This window comes from Emys orbicularis, chromosome 3 (genome assembly GCF_028017835.1).
Source record: "Emys orbicularis isolate rEmyOrb1 chromosome 3, rEmyOrb1.hap1, whole genome shotgun sequence".
NCBI lineage: Eukaryota > Metazoa > Chordata > Testudines > Emydidae > Emys > Emys orbicularis.
This window is the reverse complement of record NC_088685.1, coordinates 12,281,174-12,298,116: the sequence shown is the minus strand read 5'-3', so window position 1 is coordinate 12,298,116 and position 16,943 is coordinate 12,281,174.

Below are 16,943 nucleotides of genomic sequence, written 5' to 3'. Positions count from 1 at the left end.
GTGACATCCTGACATTGTACCATGATGTCTGAGTTGTGACCCAGAAGTTTCAACAACTCAGCAGTTTTAGTTTATTGACATCTTCTCAAGAGAAACATCACAGTGAAATATCATAAAATGTGATGTTGATTATTTTGTGGCACAATGTCATTTCATGACACAATATTTTTGGTCAGATCCTTGAGTGTGGTCCCAAAGTAGAGTGCAAGTTGGGGATGGTGCACAAAGTTTAAAGCTGTCTTTGCACTCCCCTGAGCCTGGTGCTACTCCATGCATAGCTGTTCTCTTTGCACCTTGTTAAAGCAGCCTCAGGGCATCCTGCTCCCATGGAAGAAAAAGACAACATTTCTATTCATTTCAGTGGAATGAATATTTGCAATTTTGTGCAGTAAGCAGCCAGCAAAGTTCTAAACTATGATAACTGTGCTATTGATCATTTTCATAAGATTTTAAAATTACACTCTGCAGTTTTCTAGGGAGTTAAGAACCTCATCTTAAAAACTTCTTGGACCAGATCCTTTCCTTGTTCATGCCCCTTTATGTTGCTTTAACAATACAAAGATGACGGAGAACTGCCTCTTTAAAAGGACAGATGAGGATTGCCTTGGGGTGGGTACAACTGGCTGTATGCCATTACACATCCCCTAACAAGTGTAGAGAATACTCCTGGGCAGGCCATAGCTGGAAGGAATCACTGCCAGAATGTACTGTGAGCTGGAGACCCTTAGCCAATGGAGACTGTTCTAGCTTACAAAATTTAGGGAAGCCCTCAGAGCATTCTGGGTTATGAGGGGATTTGGTAGCAGCCTGAAGTAGTCTGCTCTAAATTATGTTGGGAACTAAAGTAGAACATGGGTTCTGTGCCCACCAGAGCTTATCTGGACCAGGCATGTGCCCCTTTCCCTGAAATATAATTAAATAATATCTGCAAGTGACAAAGTATTAATGGGAAAACCATTTGAAGTTTGGATTGTAAAAAATGTAATTGGAGAAATTCATCCCCATCACATATCTCATATGAGAAATATGATGCCCTCGTGAAATGCTGAAGATATATATTCCACTTTCCTAAAAGAAAATAAATTTATATTTGAACGCAAATCACTCCTCTCATTCTTTAGTCTTTTAGGGGGGAAATGGCATACGTATTCCCAGTCATTACAATAATACAATAGTGTGTACTTTGAATAAATGGTAGGAATAAATAGTCAGTTTTCAGAATGGAGAGAGGTAAATAGTGGTGTCCCCCAGGGGTCTCTATTGGGCCCAGTCCTATTTAACATATTCATAAATTATCTGGGGGAAAGGGGTAAACAATGAGGGGGCAAAATTTGAAGATGATACAAAACTATTCAAGATAGTTAAGTCCCAGGCTGACTGAGAAGAGCTACAAAAGGATCTCTCAAAACTGGGCAACAAAATGGCAGATGAAATTCAATGTTGATAAATGCAAAGTAATGAACATTGGAAAACATAATCCCAACTAAACATATAAAATGATGGGGTCTAAATTAGCAGTTACTACTCAAGAAAGATATCCTGGAGTCATTGTGGATAGTTCTCTGAAAATATCCACTCAATGTGCAGTGGCAGTCAAAAAAGTCATAACACAAGAACTAGGGGCCACCAAATGAAATTAATAGGCAGCAGGTTTAACACAATCAAAAGGGAGTATTTTTTTACACAAGACACAGTCAACCTGTGGAATTCCTTGCCAGAGGATGTTGTGAAGGCCAAGATTATAACAGGGTTCAAAAAAGAACTAGATACGTTCATGGAGGATAGATCCATCAGTGGCTATTAGCCAAGATGGGCAGGGATGGTGTCCCTAGCCTCTGTTTGCCAGAAGCTGGGAATGGGCGACAGGGGATGGATCACTTGACGATTGCCTGTTCTGTTCATTCCCTATGGAGCACCTGGCATTGGCCACTGTCGGAAGACAGGATACTGGGCTAGATGGACCTTTGGTCTGACCCAGTCTGGCCATTCTTATGAATAGTTCTTTTTTGACTCACTAAAGCTGAAACCATGTGTTCCTCACAGCAATCTCCCCTATATTCCAGAACATAATGCATAATTACATTTCTCACATTGGGAGACTGTATTACAGTATCTATTTGGACTATAGAGAACAATCCTGAACTAGCAGGGAGATCGACTGATCATCTAATAGGTCTCAGGCCTTTTTCTGTCTCTCATTACTAAAATTCTGTTTTCCTCTCTGCTTTTAGGTTTAGACTAGACAGCAGAACTTGGTTCCCTTAATGTAGTTTTATTTCCCAATATAGACAGCATGAGAGGAAAGCTACCTAAATGTACACGGGTATTGTCTTGAAGTGCTTGTTATTTAGCTTGCAAATGTATCCTGTAGCTGACACCACTCTTGGAACAGACGATGTTTATGATGAGAGAGGATGCCAATGTGATGTATCAGTAGAAGATCTCACGCCAGCACTTAAAACCATCATTAGAGCTATCAGGTGGGTGAAAAATACTTAGTGAAGAAATATTTGAGAGCTCTGTTATTGACTGTTGACATTATTGTATGGCTATGTTTTTACATCACTAGTAAACATGCTAGTATAATTCTCTCCCCACTGCTATTCAGCAGTATGCCTACTAGAAGCTGAAATATTTCCACAGCTCTAAGTTATCCTCTTTTCAACATTTCAAAAACATATTATACAATATGGGTCTTATTTGAATGGGAAGAGAAAGAGAAAAGTGAAGCTTGATTTACAATATACATTCTGTAATTCAAAATACACTCAACATACAGATGCAGCTTTACTGAATGTATGTCACCAAGTCTGGAAAAGTTATAATATTTCTCATTTTGCAGTGCTGTAGCTGTGCTGGTCCCAGAATATGAGAGAGTCAGGGGAGGATGACGTAATATATTTCATTAGACCAACTTCTGTTGGTGAGAGAGACAAGGTTTCGAGCTAACAGAAAAGAAGAGCTCTGTGTAGCTTGAAAGCTTGTTTCTTCCACCAACAGAAGTTGGTCCAGTAAAATATATTACCTCATCTACCTTGTGTCTCTAATATTTCTCACTGTCAAATTGACATTGTGTATTGAATTTACTTACTCCCAAATCTTTCTGCAATAGCATATTTTTTATGGTATAAGTTTCTTCTGGTAAGTTCAGAACAGTTATAGTCCTGCAGCTAAGCAGAACCTTGTTGATGACAATTCATTGATCTAGTTATGACTCCAACAGTTTTAAACTAATCTCAAGTTCTGTCTCCTTTATCAAAGTGGCAAGCCGCACAAAATTACTTAAAGAGAAATATGTTCATGTAATGGTGAGTTTGGGAAGAAAAGAAACTGACCTAAACACCAGTGGCCACATTTTGATATCATGCTCACACCTTACTTCTCAGGTAGTCCCATTAATTTCAGTAACAGTATCAGAATATGACCCTAAAGAAATGTATATAACCCATGTTAACTAAGTGTGGGCCTTTGGCCCCCTCAAGTAGCTGGACCATGTGTGAGATTTATAGTCTTCAAACTAATAGGCCTGATCCTTTCACCCAAGCAGTAGAGACTCATACATTTAGATCCAGAAATTCAGTCACTGCAGCTTCCACAACTATGGGTACTGTTACAGTCGCACAGAACGTCATACTTCCTTTACCAAATCAATTTTTATAGACAAGCACTGCCACTGAAAGATGAATTAGTAGGGGAAATGCTATCATGAACTGACTGCAGTGTTTCTGAACAATGCACAGAGCTTATAATTTGCTATAAAACATGCTTCAGCCAATATAAGAAGTGGACAAAAATTAAGTAGGATACCATAACTGATTTTATTTCACTCACTCTGTCATCAGCAAGTTGCAAAAGTTACATGAATACTTTTTAGATATTTTGGAAATTGGAAGTATTTCCCCTACAGATTGTATTATTTCATGTGGTATTAGTAGAAAAGAATTTCTGCAGGGGGACGAAACTGTATATCACACTAACCATCCAGTGTGTGACTGACCCATCTCTATTATCTAAGTAGTATTTACATGTGAATACATAGGGACAATCACATCCTTGAATGAGTGCTCCCACAGCTCCCATCTTGTGCATCTCCATGTCAGAATCTATCACTTTAGAGAAGAACATACCTCTGGCAGCAGAGGAGAGCTATTGCTGTTTTTCAAAAGACTATCCTCAGAAAGACAAAGTCACACCTCAAGTTTGTGCCCAAACTGCTGTAAAATGACAAAAAAAAAATTGTTTTAAAATCCTCTGGAAGTTTTAGCAAAATGGGAGAGGTAGTGCTGGTGCGCTGCAGAGGGGAGGCAGAAAGAACTAATGTGTTCTTCAGTGAAAGGGCCTTAGCCTGCACCCATTGCTCACAGGTCTGACTGCCTCCAAGTAGCAAGGGAGACTGAAGACTCGCTCAATGGATCTGTTCAATAACAGTTCAAGCAAATTGGGCTCTCTTCAAAGTCATATGCTTGAACTTTTTGGCTACAAGGGACACGGCTTCCTCTGCCCCACCTCTTCCAAGCTCCTATGCCAGGCCAGCTGAGGGAGGGAGTTACATGGGAAGACAGGGAAAGTTCTCCATAATGGTTGTATGTGTTTGAGGAGAGTGTTAGGGCAATAGTGAAGTAAGAGAAATGGTGCCATGTGCCCCAGTCAGGGCCAAAATAAAGGAATCGGCGTCCTGATTCCCCAGGGGTCATGCTCTCACCATGGAGCTCTCAGCACGAAACAGTTCATAATCCACACCAAGCATCAGCAGAGCAAGAGCAGTACACATATAACTAATATTTCAACCTGTGCATAGTGTACACCCCTCTGTGGTGGCAGGATGGGCAGTATTATCTGAACCAGTCCTGGATCCCTGGACAGCAATTAGCCGTTAGTATCCTGCACTGAGAGACCTGCAGGCTCGACAGAAAGCACTGCAGTTTTTAGCTATGTCCATTAACTCACATTTACCAAGCATGTAAAATAGAGTCAAAAGGAGAAACTAATAAATTTTTTTACCATATAGTACAACATATCTGACTGTTTCCTGACAGTGAGAGCAACTAGGCTGTGTAATATTGTCTCCATGGAAATGGTGGGATTCCTCCATTTCTTAGGACTTATAAAATCAGCGCTAAGAAATATGCAGTAGAGAATAATTATGCAGTGTGGCAGTGAAGTAAACTAGCTGACTTAGGCCTGGTCCACACTAACCCCCCACTTCGAACTAAGGTACGCAACTTCAGCTACGTTAATAACGTAGCTGAAGTCGAAGTACCTTAGTTCGAACTTACCGCGGGTCCAGACGCGGCAGGCAGGCTCCCCCGTCGATGCCGCGTACTCCTCTCGCCGAGCTGGAGTACCGGCGTCGACGGCGAGCACTTCCGGGATCGATTTATCGCGTCTAGACAAGACGCGATAAATCGATCCCAGAAGATCGATTGCTTGCCGCCGAACCAGCGGGTAAGTGTAGACATACCCTTAGGAGGTCTTTTCTATCGCTAACTGCTGTATATTTTTATACATACATTTTCATTTGGTGTTAATATGAAATTCAAATAACGTAGCTAAATGTCATGCAAAAAATAACAAAACATTTATAAAAAGAACAGGAGTACTTGTGGCACCTTAGAGACTAACAAATTTATTAGAGCATAAGCTTTCGTGGGCTACAACCCACTTCTTCGGATGCATATAGAGTGAAACATATATTGCATTTATTACAAATGCATTGTTGAATCTATCTCCCCTTGTAAGTATTTTCACACTTGCTTCTTATCAAACTGTCTGTACTGAACCATCTTGATTATCACTTCAAAAGGTTTTTTTTTTTCCCTCTTACTTAATTGGCCTCTCAGAGTTGGTAAGACAACTCCCACCTGTTCATGCTCTCTGTATGTGTGTGTATATATATCTCCTCAATATATGTTTCACTCTATATGCATCCGAAGAAGTGGGTTGTAGCCCACGAAAGCTTATGCTCTAATAAATTTGTTAGTCTCTAAGGTGCCACAAGTACTCCTGTTCTTTTTGCGGATACAGACTAACACGGCTGCTACTCCGAAAACATTTATAGGCATTTGATCAAGATACTTACAAACTGGCTAACCCAGGGGTGCTCAGACCCATATTGGTAGACTCCAGCATAATCAGGCAGGTATTAGCAATGATCCCTTTAAGAATTTACTTTTTATACCCTTTAACAAACACGTGATGTCATTGCTAATTACTGACTTCAGCCAAAAACCAAATTGAGTCAATTCACCCTTATTTCCAGTCTTAAGCCCGATAAGATTTGCAGCCTCCTTTCTTCCCAAGACCTTTCCTTTCTTATCTCCCCCCCATTCCTTGCTTACCAGCAGAACAGAGAAGATTTGGGCATGTTTCTTTTAAGACATTCTTTGTCTTGTTACTGCAGTTCGTTATTTTATTAGCTAATTTTGAAACCACACAGCCTTCCCACACTACAAGTAAGGCTACTTATTATTCTCATGGCCTTCTTTTACTTGCTGATTGGAGCCTTCTTTACAAACACACATATAGATCCTTAACCAAATGTAAGCTAACTTTAATTCTTTAATTTTATACTTACCCATTTATGAATTTGGTTTAATTTCATTTTCGTTAAACTTCATCTCTGCTATAATTTGAAATGTATTTCTCTTTTACTATCATTAGAACAGGGGTGGCCAACCTGAGCCTGAGAAGGAGCCAGAATTTACCAATGTACATTACCAAAGAGCCACAGTAATATGTCAGCAGCCCCCCATCAGCTCCCCACCCTACACTCCCAGCGCCTCCCATCCACTGGCAGCCCCATCAATCAGCATCTCCCCCTCCCTCCCCACACCTCCAGATCAGCTGTTTCGTGGCATGCAGGAGGCTCTGGGAGGGGGGAGGAGTGAGGGCATGGCAGGCTCAGGGGAGGGGGTGGGAAGGGATGGAGTGGCGGCAGGGCCTGTGGCAGAGCCAGGAGTTGAGCAGTGAGCACCCCCCGGCACATTGGAAAGTTGGTGCCTGTAGCTCCAGCCCCGGAGTCGGTGCCTATACAAGGAGCTGCATATTAACTTCTGAAGAGCTGCATGTGCCTCCGGAGCCATAGGTTGGCCACCCCTGCATTAGAACTTTGTCCCATGGTGTTCTGTCTCAGATTCCTATATATTTTAACCCATAACACACTATTTCCCCCACCTCTACATGGTTCTAGAATCTCAGCCAGACTGTCTAGGCATATATAAAAAGACTACCTGGGAGAAAAGATGCTTTCTGGCTCCTGGGAATGGGGCAGGTTAGTATTCTAGGGAGGAGTCAGTGTTACCCCTATCTACCTACACCTGGAACACCCCTCCTTCCGTGGCTTGCACTTCCCACATGATCTGCCTCCCTGCTATTAGTTCCTGACCTCTTCTGCAGGCAGAAAACCAGGAGGGGTTGCGGAGGTTGGGGATGGGAAAAAACAGTCACGGAACCAGCTGTGTAGAAGAGCACTGTTGTAGAGCCAGCACCCTGGGCAAGCTTCATGGGGCTGCTGAATTGCTGGAAGTGGTGGGGCATGTTTTCACACTCAACAGTGAAGTTGTGAGAGTCTTGTTTAGTTAAGAGGAAAGCAATCTTCCTAGATTGTAATCTTCAAAGCAGGGACTATGTCATGATGCCTCTCAGACTAGGGCTCCAGTCCTTATTGAGGCTTCTTGGTGCTATGGCAATATAAACATTTTTTTAAATAATGACATGAGAGCATCAGGGTCATTAAAGGAACTGACGATGCATTTGCTCATCCCCAGACTCAATAAAGAGCACAATGACTAGAGCCCTACGTGGATACAAAATTTGTATCTGCATCCAATCTGCAAAAATGGTCCATGGATATCTGCAGATTTGTAGGCTCTACTAATGACAAGCGTACTTGTACGTAACACTATAACTGGCAACATGAATGGGGAGGGAAATGCAACATGTGCAGGGAAAGAAATACAAAACAAATGGGAAGCAAAACCTTGTACAAGAAGAATCTTCATGTCCCAGTAATCCTGATTTTTGCTGCTCTTGCATTTGATGTTATTGACATGAGGTGACGGTGCTAATATTATTCTGTTTGGGCCTGATGTGCAGTCCTTGCTCATGCAAAACTTGTCTGAGCTTCAGGAGGAGTTTTGCCTCAGTAAAGATGCAGAGCAAGTCGTGTAGAGATTCTTGTGGTGTAAGTGACGCAATTTGATACAAAAGTGTCTGAAATCATTTGGAGCTCAATTCAATACAAAATAATTTAGCTTCTGTTCTCTACTGGATGATGAATTGGGCCATTATTTATGACTACTTCTTATGGTAAAGTTGCCTTACACCAGTTGTTTTATTAGATGAGTTTAGTATACAGGATATCATTCATCACATTATATTTAAATTATAGAAAAATGACTCTGTTATATTTAATACAGTGACTCTGAGAAAAAAATAATTAGCCTTTCAAATAGACAGGGGACTGCACTGTTTTGTTCATTTGTGTTTGTTTTACTTTCTGCTTAGTCAGAATTTGTTGTGAGTGGACTCCGTATGGTCTACTCAGTTTACATACAGTCAAGGTTTATGGTGAGTCTTTTTTGCCCTCTTGTGGTACAAGTAGAAAACAAGCACTAAGCTGTACTTAGTGTGCCATATACCTGTTGTGTGCTTTAAGGCCCAATTCTTCAAATACTTTAGCATATGAGTAACTTGACTTGTGGGAGTAGTGCCATTACATGCAAGTAAAGTCACCCAATGTGTAAGTGTTTGCAGGGTCAGACCCTTAGTTTGTAGCACACGTGAACACACAAAAATAGTTTAACATTTTGATTTTTAAAACTAACAAATACAAGGAAATTCAAAGTTTTTGGATTTGTGACATAATTCTTTTATTTTGAAAAAAAGTCCATAAAATTGCTATCATTAACCATAATGGGTGTTTTCGTTTATTCAAATCTATTATATAAATAGTTATTTCAGGACTTTTAAAAAAAAAAACAGATTGACTTATTTTTTAATTGAGAATTACTGAATCAATAGAATTTAACAACTCCAAAGGAACCCCTCAGTTCCATTGTTACCGCCCAAGTGCTCGAGGCGGACTTCAAATGGTCCGTTGCCCGGTGTGCTTGGCACCAATAAAGACACCGAGGGGAGAAAGCAAGCCAAGTTTATTTCAGAGCTCTGAAATGGCACTAGGAGACCAGCATGTCTCAAATCCAGTGCCACAAATACAAATAACTTTTACCTTTTATACTTCAAGCAGTCTCTGTGTAAGCCTTTGTCCTGTTACTCCCTCTTACACCTCCCACCCCTCCCTTCTCTAGCAGTTACAATTAGGAACGTTCCCATACGCCTGCTTATCTTGTGGCCTTGCAAGGCCTGTTTACAGCAGTCTGCCTGCTAGAAAAGCTGACCCTTACATTTCTGCTTCAGCTTGCTACAAAGCCTGTAAGCAGCGAGCACAGAAGTAGGTGAGAGTTCACAAGATGGGGTTTGGGGGTGCAGATAGGCCCAGAGCAAAAGAGCTTCATCGACACTTTGGTCTTCCACTCTCCCGAGTTACCTGGTAGCTATGCCTAGTAGCCCCCCAACACCATCATTTAAATAATCCTTGCATTTTTATGTTTCATAGTGACTGACAGGTTTTAATAACTCCATTCTTTTTACTTCTTTATTATTTGTATAGCTCATATATCTCCTTCTCCTCCTCCCTCCTGTAAGATATTTTACATGTATTCTTGGAATCCAGAGGAAAACTTCACACATCTGAGGCACAAGGGAATAAGGGCCTAATCCAAAACCCATTGAAATTAGTGGGAAAATTCCCATCGACTTCAATGAGCTCTGGATCCAGGCCCTAACTACTGAAATTTTTGAGAACAGGGCTCTACCGAAATTGACTCATTAAGAGCAGGTGCAATTACTATACAACCTCATGTCTGGAAAGAAATGGAAACAGTCATCAAGGGTAGAATTTTTCAAAGCAATGAGTGTTAGACTAATTCTGTTCCAACTGAAGTCAATGAAAAACCTTTAGGCTCAGAGGACTCCTCGTTCAGAGGAGGCAAGGAAAAAGACCCTTGTTACATTAGGAAACATGGATATATTAGAAGAGATTCTCCCCAAATAGCTAGAATCATCCTGAGTTCCAAAACAACATAGTCCCTTGGATAAGATAGGAAAAATGTTAAAACAGCCTTGAATAACCAAAGCCCTGGTCTAAGCCAGTGAATTTAAGAACTTACTGCTTCCAGACAAGGTGCTGATCTACACTTCAGATTTTTGTGTATGCTGATTAACCAGGTTTATGGCCCGATAATGAAAACTGACCTTCTGTCTCAATTTTCTTGTACATGCCACCCCGTAGTAGGAAATTTGATTATTTCCCCATATAACGTACTACTTCCCTGGCTCCACTCTTCCTGTTGAGTCTCATATTGCACTTCAGGAGGAGTGTGCATGGCAATTATGTACAGCTACCAAAACAAAGAAAAAAGAAAAAAAGGACAACTATATTTTTTCTAAATAAACCACCTTTGTCATGCAAGTTGTTTTGGAACAAGTCACATTAATTTTTTCTTTATAACCTGAACGAAGAACTGGATACACAGGGATTAGATGGTCTATCAGACTTTTAGGAATAGAACAGATTGGAGTCATTTGACAACTATATGAAAAAATTCCATTTCCAACATTTTCCCTGCTTCAGGTGCCTCCGTGTTAGAAATGACAGTGAGATATATTAGCTTGTAGAATTAGTCTCCCAATGGAAGTTTGTCCCTTGGCATATTTAAAGCTACATGTCCACTGTGCACAATGGAGATCAATCCTGAACTGGCAGGGAGATGGAGTAGTTGCCCTAATAAGTCTCTTCTGTTTCTAGACTCTATGACCAAGATTCTGCTTCATCCATTATACCAGTGACACTCCACCTTATCTGAATTCACCATTTAACTTCATACTTACAATAATGCGACAAATCAAGAAACTAAGCCTTGTGGGGAAAGATCACTACTACTTAGAATAACAGGTTTATACATAATCAATAGGGGTCCATTATAAATTTCAACTCTGACTGCATACTTTTTATAATAATGTGGTAAAGAAATAATACAAAGTACAGTTTTCATGTAATTCCATGTAAAGTAATACTAATCTCTAGTTATCACCGAGTGATAACCATGGCTTTTTATCTGCTTGTTGGCTGTCTTGCAGGTGAATTATGTAGTATAATAAAAATTGAATTAGCTAATATTCTAGCATGAAATATTAGGATTAGGGATGGTGTGATGGGATCTCCAAACCCCACTCTGGTGAGTAAGGGGGTTGCCAGGCGGCCCTGCCCAGCCACACCTGCAGGGCCTGCACAAGCTGGAGGTAGGGCTTTAAAAAGGGGAGAGCAGCAGTTCAGGGCAGTGGAAGGGAGCAAGACAGCTGCGCAGAGGGGAAAGTACTGCCCAGAGCTCATTGCCTGAGACCTGACAACACAGACCTGTGCAAACTCACACAGGACAGGCAAGGGACTGAGCGAGCAGGTCAGAGACTTGATTGGAGTAATTTATTCTGGGGAGCTAAAAGGGGCTGGGGATAGGAAGTTGTCCGAGGGGAGCAGTTTAGCACCCTGGATTGGAGCCTAGTGGAGAGAGCAGGCCCAGGATCCCCACCCACCCCAAGAGGACACTACAACACTAGGAATCTTCATCAAGGTGAGAGACCAGCTGGAAAAGGCATTGACTGTTCAAGGGCCCAGCCCCCTGACCCTCAAAAAATCTCTGGGCTAAAGGGGAGAACTGGAAACCATTGGGGCCAGGGCACTGAAGGACCAGACTGTGCTTTCAATGGGGAGATGCCCTGCTAAAACCCTGCCTGATCACTAGGCAACACTATTGGTGATTGTGCACATTCTACAGATGGGCCAACAGTTTTGTGTTCCCTACCTGCTTACGTGCACTAGAGTGTAGATCTTACCAAGTTATGACTAGTGTCCTCGTTTTACCTCTCTTCAACACAAAGCAGTATGGCCAAACTTTTCAGACTCCCAAATATGCTGAGCTTCCACAACTCCCGTTTAAATCAGTGGAAGTTACAGGAGCTCATGTCACCTTTGAAAAACCTGATCACTTTTATTTAGGTGCCTAAAGATATATTCAAAATCTTTGGTCTGTATTTCTTCACATTTATGACTTAACACAAAGTTTCCTGTTCTTAAAAAATACCCATTGAACATCTGATTGCCACACAAATTACACAAAATTGTGCAAAATGCTCTTTATGTGAAATTTACATTTCATCATTAATTATTTGCTGTTGAATGGCACCTTTGATTGCTTTGCAGTAAAATCCAACAGTCATATCCCACAATCCTTATTCAACCATTGATTTCAATTGGGAAAATGCCATAATTGTACCTGAATAGGAACTGTGCCTCAGTCAAATCTCTGGACTGCAGTGTTTGGTCCCAAAGCAGCAAAAGAAAGAATTAAAAATGGAGAATACTGGGCTGCATGAAGAGACACCGTTAATCAACAAGTGAAAAATTAATGAGAAACAAATTGGATGCACAATTAAAGATACTTACAAAATGGGAAGTGTGGTACTGTACTTCTAAGGAACAGAAGAAAGTGAATACTTATCATTAAATTAATTATTATGGTTTTATCATCCTCCCACTAAAATCATTGGGGAGTTTGCAGCTGACTTCAGTGGGAGCAGAATCAAGGCCTTTAAACTGCATGCAAAATTGTTTGGTTTGATTCAAATTGTCATTCATACAGCCATCCACAGCTATATATTTATCTTTAGGTATTAGAGAGACAACGCGGGTGAGGTAATATCTTTTATTGGATCAACTTGTGTTGGTCAGAGAGACAGGCATTCGAACCACACAGAGCTCATCTCCACTGTGGCTCAAAAGCTTGTCTCTCTTACCAACAGAAGTTGGTCCAGTAAAAGATATAACCTAACCCACCTTCTCTCTCTAATATCCTGGGACCAACATGGCTACAACTACACTGCATATACATCTAGATATAGCTACCTAGCTATAGATGGATATACCCTACTATTTTCTCAGTAGAAAATAACAGCACACCCTTTTATGTGCACAGATTTGCTTATATAAAGGAGAGTACAATTAGCATGGCAATTTTTATCATTTAAGTTATTCAGCACTGGAGTGAGTTAGATTAAAATCATACACACATAACTAGGAGGGCATTTGCTAACAAAACGTGAAGCTTTGAAAGGAACCAATCTAGCAACAAAACAAAACTTCTGAATCGTTGAGATTTAGCTATGAAAGTTCCCTCAACATTAAGGTCCTGGTTCAAGAAGTTGCTGACGCACAAGACTAACTTTGAGGACCTGAGTAGCCTCATTGACCTCAATGAGACTAGTCACATGTTTAAGTACCTTGTTGAATTTGCACCTAACAGAAGAGAACACTTGGATGGGCACACATTTATAACTTTAAACAAGCTATTTAAAATCCCATGGAACAGATCTTTAACATGACAATTCTACCCTTGCAAAATGCTGACTTCAGTGGAGTTGTGCTTATAAGCTCCACAAATCACCTTGAAACAGAAGGGTTTCGCTGAGTATAACTCAGCAGTTCAGAAGAAAATATCATCAGCTTAGCTTAGGCCTTGTCTACACTAACAAGTTTTGTCGACAAAAGTGATGTCAACACTCAGAAATCAGCATAGTAAAAATCGGAATGTCATGTTCACAATCGCTCCCTCTGTCGGCAGAGTGTCTCCACAGTTGGGGCACTATCATCAACAGTGTGAGCAGTGGACTGTGGGTACCTATCCCACAGTCCAGCTCGACACTTCCTGTCATTAGGTGTTGTGGGAAGGCGGAGCGGATTGCAGTGTATCTTGGGACCAGGCTCAATGTCCCGTGATGCATTGCTTTCTGTCGGCTTTCTTTTGCGGCATTTTTCAAGGCCATTCTTTGCTGTGCACCCCGGTATCTTTGTGAGAAGGGATGGATCCTGCACTGCTCTCCTTTGCTCTGTTAGTTGTCATGAAGACATTGCGGATGGCAGTGCAGTTAATCGTAAAGTTCCTAACTGAAGAAGCTCCCAGTTGTGTGACATGCTGTGTGATATGGATAGGAGCAACTTTAGATTGCTTTTGGCATTCACAGAACAGCTGCATAGGGTAGACCATCACTTTTGGGCTCAGGAAACAAGCATTGAATTGTGGGATCGTATCGTCATGCAGGTGTGGGATAATGAGCAGTGGCTACAGAACTTTCGGATGTGGAAAGCCACCTTCCTGGAACTGTGTGGGGAGCTTGCCCCAGCACTGCAGGGCAAGGAAACCACAATGAGAGCTGCCCTATTGGTACAGAAGCGTGTGGCAATTGCTGTGTGGAAGGTGACGACTCTGGTCAGTCGCGAATCAATTTGGAGTCGGGAAATCGACCATTGGGGCTGCGTTAATGCAAGTGTGCAGAGCAATTAATTGCATCCTGCTACGAAGGACCCTGACTCTTGGAAATGTGCGTGAAATAGTGGATGGCTTTGCAGAAATGGCTTTCCCTAACTGTGGAGGGGCAATGGATGGCATACATATTCCAATTTTGCCACCCAACCACCTTGCAATGGAGTACATCAATAGGAAAGGGATACTTCTCCATAGTGTTGCAGGCACTTGTGGAAAGTGCATCACTGTGGGTGTTTCACTGACATCAACGTGGGATGGTCCAGGAAGGTGCATGATGCATGCATCTTCAGGAACACCGGCCTGTATAGAAAGTTACAAGCGGGGACTCTCTTTCCAAACCAGAAGATTACAGTGATCCTCGGAGATCTGGCGTACCCCTTACAGCCGTGGATCATGAAACCTTGCATGGGAAACCTGGACAGCAGTAAGGAGCGGTTCAACAACAGGCTGAGTAGGTGCTGGATGACAGTGGAATGTGCCTTTGGCAGATTAAAGGCACACTGGCGATGCCTTTATGGCAGGTTAGACCTTAATGAGGATAATATTCCCATGGTGATAGCCGAATGTTGTACGTTGCATAATCTTTGTGAAGCTAAGGGTGAAAGGTTTGCTCGGGGTGGAATGTGGAGGCAGACCACTTGGCTGCTAATTTTGAGCAGCCAGATACGAGGGCTATAAGAGTTGCCCAGGGGGGGCCAATTCGAATGAGGGAGGCTTTGAGGCAACACTTTGAAAATGAGAACCAGTAATGTCTATCTCTGTGATTAGTGCTGCAATGTTACGTTACATGTAGTTTTCCTAGGAAGTAATGGTTATATTTGGGGCCTTACATTCCAGCAAGCACATGAATAAACTGCCTGTGTATGTATTGGTAGTGCCTGCTATCTCAATTTGTAGAAAACAAATAAAGATGAGTTGCCACTCAAAAACTTTGTTTTTATTGCACAAGAAACAACACACCCAAACACCCAAGGATGCTTGGTGGGAAAGGAGGTACCAGGGAAGGGCAGACTTTCAGAGCTGTGTGTAGGTCCAGCTATCATTATGAAAGTTGTCCGAGGGGGTGGAGTGAAGGAGAAACCGAGAAGTCCCGGAAAGTGGAAAGGACTGTGCAGGCAGAGTTTGAAGGAAGGTGGGGACATGGAAAAGAGTTCTGAATGTGCTGCAGGAGAGGGCGGGTACTGATCTACTCAGTCTTCAGCATTATTAAGGACTTCAACTTCTGCGTTTGCTCCTCCATTACTTTAATCATCCACTCAGTAGCGTCCTTAACAAACTCCTGATTTTCTTTTCTGTCCTGCCTTTCGGTTTTCACCACTCCTTGCGTTCCCTTTTCTCTGCATGAGAGGAGTGCAGTACCTCCCAGAACATGTTTTCTTTGCTCCATCTTGGGCGCTTTCTTATCTGGCACAGATGCTTGGCTAGCGTGTGGGGGGTGTTCCTGATGGTCACATCTGCCGAAGCACAAGAAACAATGCACAGAAGCATAATTATTAAATTCATGCACAGCATTAAAACATTTCAGTAAAATACACCTTTTGCAACATAACAAGCAACATGGCAAGCACACATCTCTGCGAACACCCAAAGCCTGGTGAGTGTTGGCGGGGAGGAGGAGGGGCACTCCACATTGAGAAAAGAGCAGTCACTCTGCAAGGGTTGTGGCACAGCCGACTAGGGAAAAAATTCTAATATTCTCCCACACTTTTCCAAAGGTGGGGGTCATTCTAGCACAGATCTCACTGCTAAGGATAAGCAGGGAAATGAGTTGTAGCGGGGTTGGCACCCACCTCTCGCAAGTACCCCCTTCTGGTTGGGTGAGTCTGCGTTCTTTAGTTCTGGTAAAAAGAACACGAGTACTTGTGGCACCTTAGAGACTAACAAATTTATTAGAGCATAAGCTTTCGTGGGCTACAGCCCACTTCTTCGGATGCATATAGAGTGGAACATATATTGAGAAGATATATATACACACATACAGAGAGCATGAACAGGTGGGAGTTGTCTTACCAACTCTGAGAGGCCAATAAAGTAAGAGAAAAAATATTCCACTCTATATGTATCCGAAGAAGTGGGCTGTAGCCCACAAAAGCTTATGCTCTAATAAATTTGTTAGTCTCTAAGGTGCCACAAGTACTCCTGTTCTTTTTGCGGATACAGACTAACACGGCTGCTACTCTGAAACCTTTAGTTCTGGTGACTCCTTTCGGTGGTCTGAGGCAGGTTTGTCAGTGACACAGCGCTCCAGCTGAGTCACACTGTCTGCATATTAACTAGCACAAACCCCTTTGGGGTAGACAGTCCACCGGGGCCTATCTCAGTACCCCTGTGGTGGTGTCTCTCTCTTGCCCTCCCTGGGCTTTGGTCTTTAAGAAGTCCATCCCTGGTATAGGGCTGTATCTTCAGGGCTTCCTCACTGGAGACACTATCTTCCTGCAGCCCTCCCAGGCTCAGTTCCTACTCAGTCCTAGCAACCAGCCAGGAGCTCCCTCAATGCCCCACAGG